Below are 15,311 nucleotides of genomic sequence, written 5' to 3'. Positions count from 1 at the left end.
CACACACACACACACACACACACACACACACACACACACATATACACATACACAGGCAAGCACGGTCGATTTATCTCATCTCTCTATAATCTATGGAAAAGCAAGAAGAACTGTGACACGGCCTGTAGCCACTACCACTCTGTGTTTTAATTATTGATGTGTCATGCAGGGTATTTGACTTAAGACGTAAGCGCTTACTATGCAGGGATATGAACACACACACACACACACACACACGGAAGAGGAGGCGTGTGTGGTGTCTATGCAGCAGTCGAACCCACACCGTGTAAGAAAGATGTCTGTAGCTGCGTTACGAGTTTCGTCGTGGTACCCCCCCACCCCCACCCCCACCCCCACCCCAGTCTACGTATCTGTCTCTGTCCACTCGCTCTCACACTATCACTGTGAAAACAAGCCATGCTTTGCGACCACCAGGTCGGGGCTCCAAACAGGGACGGCACACATTTTGCTCAGTAAGAAATCTCACACATGTTCAGTGGTGCCTCCCAGAGGTTTATTAAATAGATGTATATGATCATATGATCGTACTGTGTGTGTGTGTGTGTGTGTGTGTGTGTGTGTGTGTGTGTGTGTGTGTGTGTGTGTGTGTGTGTGTGTGTGTGTGTGTGTGTGTGTGTGTGTGTGTGTATACTGTATGTTCCTGTTATCACACGTGGCGTGAACAGCTATCAGTTGGACTATATTTAGGCCCTCAAGTGCTCATTTCTGTTGTTTTTGGGGGGGTATTTTGGAAGTTTTTTGGGGGGGGGGCGGGGTTTGCTATATGATGTGACATGAATGGGGCACAGAGCAACGTTTTTCATCACGAAATTACACTCACTCATCATTTTAAAATTGCTAAAATAGAACTTTAGGATAAAAATTGCAATGTAAGACTAATAAGTAAACTGAAAATTGAAAAAATCTAAAACACTCAGGTGGATGTTCACCATAGTCTACACTTTAGAACCTGTATTTCTTATGATATACTTATAATTTTTTTTTTTTTTTTTTTGAGCGTTTAAAAACAAATTGAATCCAAATTTTGATCCATTGCAACGGAACCAAATCAGTAATTTGAGCTGACGGCGCGGTGTCGATTCTCCTGGCACACACACACGTGCACCCAGGGAGCACCTTTTCATTGGCTCTTTCAGCCGCACCAGCACCACAGAGCACACTGCCTTTCAAGCCATGATCAGTCGCACCAGCAAAAGCAGGGTTCAACCCCACGCCCAGGCTCTTCCATGAGGACACAAACTGTCTCACCAAGCTTTCGGGGACACATTTCAACTTAAAGTCCAATTTTTAGCGGTAAAATGAGAATTTTAAAGGGGGGCAGTGCCTCTTCGCTTTTCTTGCACAAACCAAACACACACCCCCCCGCCCCCCCCAATATTATCACCCACCCAGGGAACTCATCTGTAAATCCACATGCCTTTTCTGCTCTCTCTTAACCCCCGTATCCTGCCGTCTTTGTTCATCTCGCCGCAGGCCCACCCCCCTCCGGCTGGAATGTATGTGTGTGTGTGTGTGTGTGTGTGTGTGTGTGCGTGTGCCTGTGCCTGTGCGTGTGCGATGTGCCTCATGGTTTGGGATCCCTCCGCGCCTCGTCTGCATCTATATTATCATGTCCTACCGCCCCAGCCTCCATCCCTGACACGGCTCCATTCGTCCTCTCAGCCCATTTTATCAACCCAATCACACACACACACAGACCAGACATTGAGACATCGTCTCAACCTCAACCCGACTCACTCAATCAGAAGTGGTGGTGGACAAACGGAGACAATCCCTGAGGGAAAATGTCCCCCATGAGGAATGTAAAAAAAAAAATACACAACTCAAATACTGAGATTAAATTGTATGATTAAAAACATGCCGTAAAGTCCCAGATGCATTATTGGTTGTTGTTGTTGTTGTTGTCGTCGTTGTTGTTCTGTTGTTGGGGTTGTGTTTTTTTTTTTTTTTAAACACTGTTAATGTTTGCTTTGATTCTCTTTTTATTTTGCCTGTTGGTGGGTCTGTTTTGTTGACGCGGGGCGGGTTAACTTCCAACCACAGAGTGCAAAAATATTTGGAATATTTTGTTCATGCTCACACACAAAACAACCTTTTTTACTGACACCTCAATGTGACATAAAGCAAGCTGAACGGTGGAAGACCCGCAACTCTGAAAGTCTGCGGTTTTGAAAAGCTGGAAAAGTGAATGTCTGTCTGCCTTTTGTTGACGCTTTGATGCCGTGAAAAGACGGCTGTGTTTTTGCACTTTCAGGTTATTATCGGTGCAGTGTTAGCGAACTGTACAACGCCACCCTGGGAAACGAGGGTCTTTTCAACCTGTCGACAATGTTTAAAAAAGAAAGAAAGAAAAAAAATGTATTCATACTGTGGCTGTTGTGTCGAGTATGTCAGATATGTATTCCACATTGAATCGGGCAAATTTGTGAAAAGTGATTTCAACATGATGTGAAAAAACCCCGTCCAAAAACAACAATGTACTTATGAAGGTTTGGTACCCTATAAGTACTAAAAATGCAGTAAAGCACAGAATATCACACTGGAACACAGCTGTTATAAAGTAAGGTGCGACCAAATCTCAAATCCGGAATTGTTTGAAGTCAATCAATGTGAATCCTGTGAATCCTACATTTCTTAATGTTTTTGTCGTATTTTCTGCGTCCTTTTGGTTATAATATAGATTTAATTTCCTGTATATAGTGGTGCCTTTGATTACGTATTTCTATTTGACTATACCAGCATTTTTGGGTGAAAAATAAAAGATAATTTCATAATAATAATTTCATAAACCAGAGGAATCAAACAATGTGGTAGGCAGCTTCGAGGCGATACAATGAATCTGATACTGCTAATTCATCTGGTAATTATTTACACATCTCTGAAACTCTGAAATTATATAAAAGACACGAAGTGAAAGCTAATACGTTTACCGATGACTTATACTCAAATATGGATGGGAAAAATTCCCTCACTTCAGAATGACTGCAACATAAAATGCCTGTATCACACTAGGCTCAAAACAATTCTTAAGTACTAATGTAACTGAGCTTGCAGCCTGAATGAAAGCGTAAAAGTGCTCTGGAAATTCCATAAAAATACTGGCTTTGCTAATGCTGCTCACAATGAAATGATGGTACAAAGGTCAAGCACATGATCTAGGAACCGGATTCCTCTCTGATCCAAACAGAACAAGAGCACTTTTAAGCGCCACACTTGAATGTGTTTCAAGCCCTAAAACACCCATATTGTAAATACATTTTGTGCAGCTTGCGGAGCTAGTTCTGTCAGACAACTTGACAGCGCCACATGCTTCCACAGCCTTAATGGGCTGTAAAGGGGCAGCCTTGTGGGTCTATTTAAGCAGCCATTCCCTCCTCCCTACCTACTTTGCTGCTGTGTTGCTGCGCTCCCTCCACCTTCCCTGCATCCACCTGTTGGACTCTAATCTTCTCTCCAATGGGAGGATTTGAGCTCATCACTCCTATATTTCAAGCTCACCAATGACCAGTAGTAGAGCAGTTCAGCCCAGACGGCAAAATCACAATGCATAATAAATAAATACAATATTTTCAATTTTAAATCTAAGAGTTGTAGAGTAAACTGATAGCAAGAATGAAATTGAAAACAGCTGTTTTAAATCCTACAAAATATTCTTGATCCAGGAGTTTAAAATAATAGAACATTAACATCATCAGCTGCTCTCAATCTCTATATTTACATTATAGATCCATATTATAGATCGACAGGGCCTTTTCTCTGCCAATCCTTTTGTGATAATCGACTATGTAGAGAAATTGGTTTAAAAACATTTACCCCTGGTTCCACCAACATTTTTTACAGATTGTTCTGATCAAAACAGGTAAGTACAACAAGGGAAAATTACAAAAAAAAATGCTCCACAGAATATAGAATTTTATCAACAATAAAGGAAGTTCTACAAACCCTTCGAGAAGCGCTTGCTGCACCCCACCGGTGTGTGGATCTGGATTCGGATCCAGGAGATGAAAGGCATAAGTATCAGTCTGAGGTATCGTCATCAAAAGTTCACTCCTTTTCTCTGAGCATTCTACTGAGGATTTTCTCAAATCCACCTTGTCTTCTCACAGGGTTTACTTCTCAACACATTTTCGTGCAAAAGGTTCTCTTTAGCAGCTAGATTATTGGTACCTTAAGATGTTATGATTCCCTACGAGAATACGCTCCATATTTCTATGGAATATTCGTTTTTGATACTAGTGTTGTGAAAAAAACATTCAAAAGAAGATTCACCTTCCCCCACCTTGCTACCTTCCATTGGGGGAAGACATTGTTTTCCTTTGACAAGGTCCTTTCAAATATTCAGTATCATCGTTTTTATTCAAATGGTTTTTGTCAGGGAGGGGGAGATCAACAAACGACCTTTGACTTTATAAAGCTCAGATTTGTTGAGCAGAGTCAGTCTTTACTCGACTTGTTTTGTCCTCGAACGACCGTGAGCTGAGGTGGAGGACTTCACTTTACAAAGTTGACAATGTTTAAGAGCGGGCAGAGTTGAGCGGGAGGTTAATTTTATCCCATGGTCCTATTTAAATTGAAAAAAATATATACAGAGTAAATCGAAGTCTTGGAGTTGAACAAAGATATTTAAAGTAGTGGCTCATTCACAGGCCCACTTATGCACTTAGGCCCATGTACTGTAAACAAGTTACGAGCCAATTTGCAATTTAAGCACTTTTGAATAGCTGGAAAAATTGCAGAAGCTGTCTCGCATGTCAGTCTTATTATGTAACTGTGGATTCAAATGCACCGTGATTGGATGGAAAATCATGTTATGTCATAGAGAAAAAGACCACAAATTTGTTTTTCCAGAATTTTGTTAAGGATATCCTGTAAGTCAAAAAACACCTTCACTATTAACTAAAAAAAACTGGTTTCTCTTCTGTATAATAATATAATATCTTTAAATATTTACATTGGAAGTGACATATATATGTGTGTGTGTGTGTGTGTGTGTGTGTGTGTGTGTGTGTGTGTGTGTGTGTGTGTGTGATGTGTAGCTTGCAGAGCTAGTTCTGTCAGACAACTTGATGGTGCCACAAGCTTCCACGCCCTTATAGGTCGGCCTATTTTTCAGCCAATCCCTCCTGCCCTACCTGCTTTGCTGCTGCTTTGCTGCTGCTTTACTGCGCTCCCTCCACCTCCCCTGCATCCACCTATTGGGCTCTACTCTTCTATCCAATGGAAGGATTCCAGCTCATCACTTCTATATTTCTAGCTCACTAAGTATGGCTTTTTTTGCTGTACAGCTCGCCGGGAGCAATGAGCAGTAGAGCCCAAGCGCACAAACTCAAATGATGCAAAATGAAAGCATGCATAAAATTAATGCATAGAATCTCAGAGCTGAAATACTTTCAGAGAATTTTAAAGTAAATATTAGAGTTGTCTGTCAAAAATATAGTTATCTTTGAAAAGACTTGTGTACACACTGCATTAACTATTGTTGCTTATCTATAATAGTATTAGTACGCATTTATCACATCCAAACTTTAAACTAGAAGTTTAAAGGCACTGGGGTTCTAACACATGTTGTCTTAGAGCATTCTGCATATAGCAAAAGTGGTCATTTCATGGTCCGTCCATTTCAAATCCCCCCTGTCTGTCTCCACAGGACAGAAGGAAATATTTCAAGGATGGAAGTAAACCATGTGCACAGTAAGTATGGGCAATGAAAACAGCCTTATGAACGATGGAGAGAGATGGAATCTGTGTTCGGTCTCTATGGCCTAGATAGCCAAATATTATATACAATTGATTACGACTCTGGTATCGGTGTTGACCTGACTCATGCTGCTTTCCCCCCTGGTCCAAACCAAACCCTGAGTTTCTTTGATCTGTGATTGGTTGACTACAACTTACAGAATAAAGTGGCTTCATGATTGTCTTTGGTGGTCTGGTCCAGGAGTAGTTGATCCCCTGGATTAACATCCTGCTTTTGTAATCCCTGACATGGGATCTGAAAAAAAAACCAGAAATTTAGGATATGAGCAATATCGTTGAGAACTGAGTCTAAAAAATGTATTTCAGCCTTAAACTAGGAAGGAGATACACCAACAACCCACTTATTCCATTGATCCTTGTCTTTTCTTTGTATACCAACTACTCAAAAACCTGAAGACTCTTTTATTGTTACTCAACTTGATAGTGTAGTGAACAACGCCAATTCCCGGGTTGCTTTATCTGGTATGGAGTGACTTTTTACTCTTAAGTAACTCTCTTTCATGGAACTCAAGGTAAAAGCACAACCACTGTTCCTGAGAAAGAAAATGGATCTCGATTTTTAACATGGTGTCCTATTACCAAATGCAAGACTCCAACGATTTGTCCATTACGAACAAATGTTTTAAATGAGTCAGGAGTCACTTGTCCGGCAGCGAGTGAATCTTCGACTCACAAACGCAAAATAATTATTGGGGACTAAATTATTTATTCAAAGGCAAAAAAAAAAGGCCAAGGTTCACACAATTCATGGCATAATTCATATTGAGCGTGACTGATTTACGCTTCCACATTGCACCAAAATAAATTATTTTGACAGAAGTCATTTTTTTTCTAATCCAAAATATTTTTTGGAAAAATAATTAGGCTAAATGATTAATTTAATTAATAATTTGGACCGAATTAAAATTTCTTGTGTGAGTTCCATTCACAACTCTGAGTTCTGACCAAACCAAGTTCTGCAGCAAGGCTTGTAAGCCCTGTAGTTAAGCATGCGGGCATGTTAATGTGTTTGTTGTTAAGGGATATAACGTCAAGCTCGGTCTAATGGATTATTTAGCACTATAATGCAACAGTATGGTACTTTTATGAACATGAACCAGGGACAGGGTCCTCAAGGCTCATTGATGTGCATGGGGAGTGAAGGCTCGTCCGTCTGGTCCGATCCCACAAAAGAGCTACTGTAGCACAAATTGCTGAAAAAGTTAATGCTGCTATGATAGAAAGGTGTCAGAACACACTGTGCATCACAGCTTGCTGTGCATGGGGCTGTGTAGCCGTAGATCGGTCAGAGTGGCCATGTTGACCCCTGTCCACCATTGAAAGCCCCTACAATGGGCATGTGAGCATCAGAACTGAACCATGGAGCAATGGAAGGAGGTGGCCTGGTCTGATGAATCACGTTTTCTCTTACATCACGTGGATGGCCGGGTGCGTGTGCGTTGTTTAACCGGGGAGGAGATGGCACCAGGATGCACTATGGGAAGAAGGCAAGCCCGCGGAGGCAATGTGATGCTCTGGGCAATGTTCTGCTGGGAAACCTTGGGTCCTGGCATTCATGTGGATGTTACTTTGACATGTACCACCTTCCTAAACATTGTTGCAGACCAAGAACACCCTTCATGGCAACGGTATTTCCTGATGGCTGTGGCCTCTTTGACAAAGAGGACTTTGAGGTGTTGACTTGGCCTCCAAATACCCCATATCTCAATCTCATCGAGCATCTGTGGGATGTACTGGAACAACAAGCTTGATCCATGTAGACCCCGCCTCCCAACTTACAGGACTTAAAGGATCTGCTGCTAATGTCTTGGTGCCAGACACCACAGGACACCTTCAGAGGTCTTGTGGAGACTATGCCTCGATGGATCAGAGCTGTTTTGGCGTCATGAGGGGGAGCTGCACAATATTAGGCAGGTGGTTTTGATGTTGTGGCTGATCGGTGTAGATAAAGTGGTTGAAGGGCCCGCTCGTGCATCGTTCTCCTGTGCCCGGCTTTAATTTGCTCCGCTACGGACACCGACCAAATCAAACGAACCGATGTTGTATAATCGACCGGCCCCTTTTTACTGAGTGACTCATCAAGGACCGAATCTGAATAAAGAGTCTAATCTTTCAACTCTTTCAAAATCAAAGGGCTGCAGGAGGCACCACTGGTTGCCTTTTGCCTTTAGGTTGTTGTGGAGGGGATGATGCAATGAAGGCAGCTTTGCTCTCCACCAATCAAAAAAGGTTACTGAGGACTCTAAACCCTGCAGACACGCACGCACGCACGCACGCACGCACGCACACACGCACACGCACACGCACACGCACACACACACTCCTCCTGAGAGCACAAGTTTAAAACACAGTACAGGGTGAGCACACGAGGCAAATTCCGAGTAGTGCGTATGGGGTTGGGGTGGAGGATATTTCCATTTTTCCTGTGTTCTGTGCGTGGGTGCGTTCCTGTTACATAGAAACAACTTAATGCACACATAGCAAAGACTGAGACATCCAATACAGATTTTTTTTCTGCTCAACTGAAGGGAAGAGAGCTTTCAGCCAGAGCTCCCAAAATAGCTCCCTGCGTTTTTGACGCTGACGTCTGCCGACATGCCATGGGTTCGTTCTTTGCTTGGTGTCATCATCATCTCTCACGGTACAGATGTTTCAACCTCACAATGTATTTGTCCAATAATGACATTCAAGTGTCATAAACCTGTAATCTCATATTTGATATTCATCCCATATTTACACGGCCGGGTCCACCTTTCCTGACAGGAATTCCAGAGATAAGTAGTCATGGTCTACTGTAGTTGCGGTAAGTAAACTGTCGATATGAATGAACATTCATGCAAAAAATAAAACGGCACCCTTGGGTTGAAAAATATTGGCAAAACAAAATGCAATGGATCAGAGGAAGGCTTACTTTCCAAAAAAGAAAATGACCATCTAAAGCCGGCTTTAAATCTAACAAAGATAACAACTCACAAGAGAGAGAGTTTTGTGTCCGCATGTGCTTAAATTTTCAACTGACAAAGTTTTTGCCCGAAGTGTCATGTTTCAGTTGTTGCTAAGCAACTGCTAATGGTGTTGAAGTTTAAACTAATCTAAATGGCAAGTTACACACATACACAGACACACACACAGTATAATATATATACTGTACATACACACACACACACACGCTTTATATGTGTACTTAATTGATGCTGGATACTGTCCCATCCACCATTAATAAATGAATCTTGTTTTATGAATTAATTAGAAGAAATGTTTTTTTCAAATAAGAAAAGGATTAAAAAAAATATATAAAAGATATGTTGCCGCTCTTTTTAAAAACCTAAATTTAGGTTTATTTGAAGTTTTGGAAAAACAGAATAAAGAAAGTCGTAGGAAGAGACTGCCGCATGCGTTTTCAGATTGGTGGGAAAGCCCGTTCTAATAACCAAAAAGAGAATGAATCAGAATAAACGTTAAAACCACCGAGAAAAGAAAGTGATCATGTCAACCTGGTTCAATTCCCCCGGAGTCACTTTATTTCATGTATCCATGGCGCCTATTGAGAGAACACATTCCACACCGTGGTTAAAAGCTGTATTCAAACGTGTGAAGGGCAGGTGGCTTCACACAGCACATGACCAGCACGCTCTGCGCGCCACTCACACCTTCATCTGCAGAAACAAACACAAACACAAACACCTTCATCTGCAGAAACAAACACAAACACAAACACCTTCATCTGCAGAAACAAACACAAACACAAACACCTTCATCTGCAGAAACAAACACAAACACAAACACCTTCATCTGCAGAAACAAACACAAACACAAACACCTTCATCTGCAGAAACAAACACAAACACAAACACCTTCATCTGCAGAAACAAACACAAACACAAACACCTTCATCTGCAGAAACAAACACAAACACCTTCATCTGCAGAAACAAACACAAACACAAACACCTTCATCTGCAGAAACAAACACAAACACAAACACCTTCATCTGCAGAAACAAACACAAACACCTTCATCTGCGGAAACAAACACAAACACAAACACCTTCATCTGCGGAAACAAACACAAACACAAACACCTTCATCTGCAGAAACAAACACAAACACAAACACCTTCATCTGCAGAAACAAACACAAACACAAACACCTTCATCTGCAGAAACAAACACAAACACCTTCATCTGCAGAAACAAACACAAACACAAACACCTTCATCTGCAGAAACAAACACAAACACAAACACCTTCATCTGCAGAAACAAACACAAACACAAACACCTTCATCTGCAGAAACAAACACAAACACAAACACCTTCATCTGCAGAAACAAACACAAACACAAACACCTTCATCTGCAGAAACAAACACAAACACCTTCATCTGCAGAAACAAACACAAACACAAACACCTTCATCTGCAGAAACAAACACAAACACAAACACCTTCATCTGCAGAAACAAACACAAACACAAACACCTTCATCTGCAGAAACAAACACAAACACAAACACCTTCATCTGCAGAAACAAACACAAACACAAACACCTTCATCTGCAGAAACAAACACAAACACAAACACCTTCATCTGCAGAAACAAACACAAACACAAACACCTTCATCTGCAGAAACAAACACAAACACAAACACCTTCATCTGCGGAAACAAACACAAACACAAACACCTTCATCTGCAGAAACAAACACAAACACCTTCATCTGCAGAAACAAACACAAACACAAACACCTTCATCTGCAGAAACAAACACAAACACCTTCATCTGCAGAAACAAACACAAACACAAACACCTTCATCTGCAGAAACAAACACAAACACAAACACCTTCATCTGCAGAAACAAACACAAACACCTTCATCTGCGGAAACAAACACAAACACAAACACCTTCATCTGCAGAAACAAACACAAACACAAACACCTTCATCTGCGGAAACAAACACAAACACAAACACCTTCATCTGCAGAAACAAACACAAACACAAACACCTTCATCTGCAGAAACAAACACAAACACAAACACCTTCATCTGCAGAAACAAACACAAACACAAACACCTTCATCTGCAGAAACAAACACAAACACAAACACCTTCATCTGCAGAAACAAACACAAACACAAACACCTTCATCTGCAGAAACAAACACAAACACCTTCATCTGCAGAAACAAACACAAACACCTTCATCTGCAGAAACAAACACAAACACAAACACCTTCATCTGCAGAAACAAACACAAACACAAACACCTTCATCTGCAGAAACAAACACAAACACAAACACCTTCATCTGCAGAAACAAACACAAACACAAACACCTTCATCTGCAGAAACAAACACAAACACAAACACCTTCATCTGCAGAAACAAACACAAACACAAACACCTTCATCTGCAGAAACAAACACAAACACAAACACCTTCATCTGCAGAAACAAACACAAACACAAACACCTTCATCTGCAGAAACAAACACAAACACAAACACCTTCATCTGCAGAAACAAACACAAACACAAACACCTTCATCTGCAGAAACAAACACAAACACAAACACCTTCATCTGCAGAAACAAACACAAACACAAACACCTTCATCTGCAGAAACAAACACAAACACAAACACCTTCATCTGCGGAAACAAACACAAACACAAACACCTTCATCTGCAGAAACAAACAACAACAGCCCCGCACGGTCCCGAGGAGCGCGTGCGCGCGCCCCGCCCCCTGCATTCATGGAATTGGGCAGAAGAGCGTTACGTCACACTGCAGACTGGAGCGTGTCCTCAACTCAACCGATGAGAGTCAGATCAGGACAGAAGGGATGGATAATGGAGTGGCTTGAAGGGGGGGGGGGCTTGAAGGGGGTTGAAACTGTTTGAAATGAAAAAAAAATAAGAAAAAAGGAAAGGAGGGGGGGGGGGGTAGATGAAGGAGAAGAAAGTAAATATGGAAAGGCCCCCCCTCCCCTCCAAAGCCTGTGGAATGTGTGTGTGTGTGTGTGTGTGGTGGGGGGAGGGGGTGTTAAAGGGACAAGGGGCTTTTAAGTATATTCACAATGTTTTTTCCTTGTATTTCCTTATTTATTCATTTTTTTTTATAATCCATGATATATATTTTCTTTTTAAAGGCGTTTTTCTATATATATATATATATATATATTGTGAGGGAAAAATGATTACGATCAACTAGTTTGAATGAGGACAAAGGCCTCTACCTCCAAAAGGGGGTTTGAAAACATTTGTCTGTCTTCCCGGGAACACCCCAGAGTTCATGGAAAGAGAAATGTCTTGCTCCTACAATGTCAATTCTAACATGAAAGAATCAGATCACACGTGGCCTGTTTACCTTCTATAGAGATGGGGGACACCTGGAAGTGCATTGTCATGCAACCCCCATTCGGCCAGGTCAAGGTTGCAAGTACCTGTTATTTACATTCTAGGAAGGGGGGGCACCCAGGAAGACAGTTAGGGGGGAGGCAGACTCGTCAGAGACCTCTAACCCAAACCAAACCCTGTTTCTTCTGTATAAAGCCTCCTGTCTTTCTCTGTGATATCAGATTGATCCCAGCGCTGCTTTGGAGCAGTACTGAATCTTTCTCTTTATTCTGCAGAATAAATAAACTTGGATATTCTCAGTTTTGTCTTCTTGTAGCGGGCAGATTAACCTCACCGATCATTGCGGAAGAACTTCCTTAACAATATATATGTTTCCAATCTAGGTCTTCTTTTAAATATTGAAATGTTTATTATATAAGGTTTGACTACTGAGAAACTTACCACTCCGCTGCAGCTTCTCACTGAACATGTTTTGATTTAATAACATTAATAGGTATGGTGTGGATGTAGTCAAAACCTGACAAAATGCAACTAAAATATATCATATACAATATGATATAGTTTATAAGATTGAACATGTAAAATTGAACACGTTTCCCACATTGCAGCATTTAAGCACAGCTGGTAAGTTATTAAGTTATAAATGATGGGAACCAACATTTATAAAACAACCCCAAAGCCCCAAGGCCTGGTAGTAAAGTGATCCTGGAGTTTGACCCCAAGTCAAATACCAGCGAGGGACACGTGTTGGTGAAGGGCCCGGGGTGGAGGAGAAACAAAAACTGCTGCTTTTCCATTTCCTGTTTGCATGCAGCATCATCAATGTCAAATTGTCACTGCATTTGCAGCCCCATTTTTAATAGAGGCCGTGTGTGTGCACAGTTGTGATTACATGAATACCACTTTGATATTATGAGTTTAGATATTGAGTATCTTAACTATTGAGATTTGATATTATGAGTAGGGTATTTACAAATGTATACTTTTTCTTTTTAAATATATAGAGACAATATCTCCTGTGTGTCCATGGTGGGATATATATTTTTAAATAAAACCGTTTCTATGAATACTTTTAAGAGGGTCAGTCTATGCTCTGGGCTGGCTTTGGTCCACTGTCTCCTCCTGCTGGTCACCAGTAAAAATTAGCTGCTTTTCTTTTCAAGATCAATTGCGTAGAAGGGAAAGGCATATGATAATAATAATAATAATAATAGTAATAATAATAATAATAAAAAGAATAATAAGCTAGTTAACATTAAATATATAGGAGGCGTTCTGGACTTTTAGGGTGGTGTTTGCATGTATTTTTAGGGATTTACGGATCGGACACAAGGTGGGTCAAGACAATATTGTGCATGCTGTATAGCCATAAATCAGTATAAAAATTGTCATATTGGCAACCATCGATCAATCACTGCATCCAGTTCTTTATACATCCATGCTCACACCAGCCCATACAGTACCTTCACCATATCAAAAGGGATCAGATTGGAGGTGGAGCTGATGGTGCCCTCCGAACCCAAAGAACATCACCAACAAATTATCTTTGCCGTCTAAATTACACTTTATTCTGTCCCTAGTGGAGAAAGTAGTGGCCAGATTTGACCAAAAACTCATGGGCGTGAATGTCGACACCTTAAACCGGATCCAGGCCATCACTGAAGTCACAATCAGTGAAGTACGGCAGCCATTCGGGGACCACCAACACTTTGGGGCCAAAGCAAATATTGGTTCACATATAAAGGAAAGAATGTGAGGGTTAGGCTTTCAAAGTGTACTGTACATACCCAAACCATATACAGTGGGGCAAAAAAGTATTGTCAGCCACCAATTGTGCAAGTTCTCCCACTTAAAAAGATGAGAGAGGCCTGTTATTCATTCATCATAGGTATACCTCAACTATGAGAGACAAAATGAGAAAAACAAATCCAGAAAATCACATTGTCTGATTTTTAAATAATTAATTTGCAAGTTATGGTGGAAAATAAGTATTTGTTCAATAACAAAAGTTCATCTCAATACTTTGTTATATACCCTTTGTTTGCAATGACAGAGGTCAAACGTTTTCTGTAAGTCTTCACAAGGTTTTCACACACTGTTGCTGGTATTTTCGCCCATTCCTCCATGCAGATCTCCTCTAGAGCAGTGATGTTTTAGGGCTGTCGCTGGGCAACAGGGACTTTCAACTTCCTCCAAAGATTTTCTATGGGGTTGAGATCTGGAGACTGGCTAGGCCACTCCAGGACCTTGAAATGCTTCTTACGAAGCCACTCCTTCGTTGCCCGGGCGGTGTGTTTGGGATCATTGTCATGCTGAAAGACCCAGCCACGTTTCATCTTCAATGCCCTTGCTGATGGAAGGAGGTTTTCACTCAAAATCTCACGATACATGGCCCCATCCATTCTTTCCTTTACACGGATCAGTTGTCCTGGTCCCTTTGCAGAAAAACAGCCCCAAAGCATGATGTTTCCACCCCCATGCTTCACAGTAGGTATGGTGTTCTTTGGATGAGTTTTTACCAAAAAGTTATATTTTGGTTTCATCTGACCATATGACATTCTCCCAATCCTCTTCTAAATCATCCAAATGCTCTCCAGCAAACTTCAGACGGGCCTGGACATGTACTGGCTTAAGCAGGGGGACACGTCTGGCACTGCAGGATTTGAGTCCCTGGCGGCGTAGTGTGTTACTGATGGTAGCCTTTGTTACTTTGGGCCCAGCTCTCTGCAGGTCATTCACTAGGCCCCCCCGTGTGGTTCTGGGATGTTTGCTCACCATTCTTGTGATCATTTTGACCCCACGGGGTGAGATCTTGCGTGGAGCCCCAGATCGAGGGAGATTATCAGTGGTCTTGTATGTCTTCCATTTTCTAATAATTGCTCCCACAGTTGATTTCTTCACAACAAGCTGCTTACCTATTGCAGATTCAGTCTTCCCAGCCTGGTGCAGGTCTACAATTTTGTTTCTGGTGTCCTTTGACAGCTCTTTGGTCTTGGCCATAGTGGAGTTTGGAGTGGGACTGTTTGAGGCTGTGGACAGGTGTCTTTTATACTGATAACGAGTTCAAGCAGGTTCCATTAATACAGGTAACGAGTGGAGGACAGAGGAGCCTCTTAAAGAAAAAGTTACAGGTCTGTGAAAGCCAGAAATCTTGCTTGTTTGTAGGTGACCAAATACTTATTT

The sequence above is a fragment of the Zeus faber genome (genome assembly GCF_960531495.2).
Source record: "Zeus faber genome assembly, chromosome: 11".
Taxonomy (NCBI): domain Eukaryota; kingdom Metazoa; phylum Chordata; class Actinopteri; order Zeiformes; family Zeidae; genus Zeus; species Zeus faber.
The sequence above is the reverse complement of the archived record's forward strand: the minus strand, read 5'-3'. Positions refer to the sequence as shown.